The sequence below is a fragment of the Dendroctonus ponderosae genome, unplaced genomic scaffold (genome assembly GCF_020466585.1).
Source record: "Dendroctonus ponderosae isolate FM_Combo_2020 unplaced genomic scaffold, Dpon_F_20191213v2 Dpon_F_20191213_3, whole genome shotgun sequence".
Taxonomy (NCBI): domain Eukaryota; kingdom Metazoa; phylum Arthropoda; class Insecta; order Coleoptera; family Curculionidae; genus Dendroctonus; species Dendroctonus ponderosae.
This window is the reverse complement of record NW_026018508.1, coordinates 1,209,709-1,212,315: the sequence shown is the minus strand read 5'-3', so window position 1 is coordinate 1,212,315 and position 2,607 is coordinate 1,209,709. Positions and strand designations below refer to the sequence as shown.

The 2,607-nt window shown below is 35.2% G+C and overlaps 1 protein-coding gene and 1 long non-coding RNA gene across 2 annotated transcripts in view; one reads left to right on the top strand and one right to left on the bottom strand.

Moving 5' to 3' along the window:
- Nucleotides 1-2,607, bottom strand: part of LOC109542539 (glypican-6) — a 59,058-nt gene that overhangs the window by 12,411 nt on the left and 44,040 nt on the right. The window lies entirely within an intron of this gene.
- On the top strand, nucleotides 65-1,828 carry LOC125503782. The gene is made up of 3 exons (XR_007281064.1): nucleotides 65-365; nucleotides 421-583; nucleotides 1,625-1,828. It is a non-coding gene; the product is annotated as an uncharacterized LOC125503782 (long non-coding RNA).

Sequence of the window (2,607 nt, the reverse complement as noted above, 5' to 3'; positions counted from 1 at the left end):
TTGACAGGCATAACAAGTTCTTAAAAATGTAGAAATTATACTCAATTGCATGTTTAGTGTCTATATTGAATAATTTCACTTGTTTCAGGTATTCCAAGAGCAAATCGAAGTCCCACGATAGTTTTAGATGAATTGATAAACTATGCTGAACGGGAACAAAGCGAAGAAGATGCTTCAACTGCGGCGCAACAACCTTTTGAACAGCCAGATGATGGTCAGAATGGTCTTGGGCAGCTTCAAGCGCTGGGTCCTATGATTTCGAATATTGTTCAAGACCTTGAGTCATCTCTTGACGATGTTAGAAATATCAGGGCTAATAATATATCGGGATCACGACCCGGTATGCTGAGCAGTTTTTCACAGAGGTTGGAAAGTGGCATCATTTCTTGCATTTTTATTCATGATTATTGTCTTATTTAGGATGGATAATATAATGGCCAATTCGGAAAACATGTTAAGGAATATGAGAAGTTTTGACCGTTTACCCAGTGGGCCCACCGAAAGCGCTAGATCTACAACAGAAAATGAACCACGTTGGAATTTCAATGATCCGGGATTTTATGTCCGAGATCTTCGAACTGAAGTAACACATTTTCTATATTCAATATCTCAATATATAATTATCCAATGGGCTCCTTACATGTTTTTAATTGTTATGACTTTTTTATGCCTATTAATTTTTTCTTTGGAACGTATCTCAAAATTAACTTTCTTGTTTTGAAACCTGCGAATGAACGACTCGTGTCTCGTTCATGAAGCAGAAAGATTGTAACCCTGTTTATTTTTTTTGAAACAGGTTAGTTAGCTGATTGCTCAGTCAACAGGTTTTTATTCTTATTTTCTAATTGTTTATATTTTGTGAATTGTTTTGTGGTTATAAAGGATGTCCCGTAAGCACATGATCAAAGGGATACTGCGATATTCTTTGCGTCAAAATAAGACCATCTGACCTAACTTTTATTGACAAAAAATGTTTGGCTCCTCTGCTATTGGATGCTGATGGTCAAAGTTCTTAAAAAAATATATCTTTTTTGAAATATCGGGAGAATGGTACGATGTATTTTGGTAAATCTTGCTGTGAATTTGTTCTTATGTAACTCATATTTTATTGAAACAATCGAGTTCAGCCGTTTTCGCCACTTGTTCAAATCGGCTGAACTCGATTGCTTCATCAAAATCAAATCAAAATATGAGTCTTACATAAAAACAAATTAACAGCGAGTTACACCAAAATACATCGTACCGTTTTCCCGATATTTCAAAAAAGATGTTTTTTTGTAGAACTGACCATTAATGGCAGAGGAGCCAGACATTTCTTTAAATAAAAATTAGGTCATCCAAAGAATATCGCAGTACCCTTTATAGTATAGAAATATTTTTATCGCAAAAAATGTTATAACACTTGAAAATCTAATTAATCAAAAGCCATCATCATCAGCTTATCCTAGTTCACTGCTCATAAGCCTACCGTAAATTAACCTTCAAAGTTCGGTCTGAAGCTTATTTTTAAAATTAAGAACTCAGCTACATGTTGCATTTGTACTTATTTGAATAAATAGGCACAAATGCAAAATGTTGAAAATTTGAATGAACCGCAATGAGCAGCGCTGAAAACTTTTTTCAGGCCTCAAACAATATGGAGACTGAAGGTACCACTAGTCCAGGGAATATGCAGGATATGTTTGGATATATGCACGCAGTAACCACAGACCATACATATCCTCGCAATCCAAATAGAACCGGTGCTATTGACAGAGTGCCGCCCCTTTTTAATTCATTACAATTTACTGTCTCCTACATAAATTCGCAATCCAGGCTTTTAAGGCGCAGGGTAAGTTATTTGATTTTGTGATTATTTTCTTATATCTGCGTTTTACAATGTTAGTAAACTGAACTGGGTTTCTTTTTTATTGGGTTCCCCAAATATACAGAGTCCGTCTTTGGGAGCTTACACTGAAAGTATCTGCCAAACCAAAATTAACTGTGTTCTAAAAATGTCAATACAAAGTAATTATGTGGGGGCTAAATCATTTAAAATACTCGCCACTGCCACTTCCAGTTATACCGGAAGTAAGTACTTACTCGCTTATGTTAAATCGAACGCCCTGTATATTATTACATTTTTAAATTATCTGTCGGATTTTAAGATCATTTTGTTAACTGGGTACGAAATTTCAACCGTTGTGGAATAACATACATTTTATTCCGGTATAATCGGAAGTGGTACCGACTTGCAGATATTTTAGATGATTTAGCCCCGACATCATAACCTTGTATTGAAATCCTCAGAACTTTCGTAGTTTTGGTTTGGCGAATACTTCTAGTGGAAGCTCCCAAAGACGGACTCTGTATCTGTAGGTCACCCTGATAAGTCTTGTCGATATATTTTTATAGCTAAATAATTTTTAAAGGGCTGACCCCAGTGGTTCATGCCAAAATAAAAAGTCATAATAAGTATTTTTTATTCGAAATCTTACAGCTCAGCAATCGATATATCAAAAGCTTTATTACTTCAAGTCAATCATATATGCCAAATATCCGCACCTATTTTGAAAAATTTACAAAATAGGGGTCAACAGTCTGGAGGTGTTCTCAGAGGGTATTTAA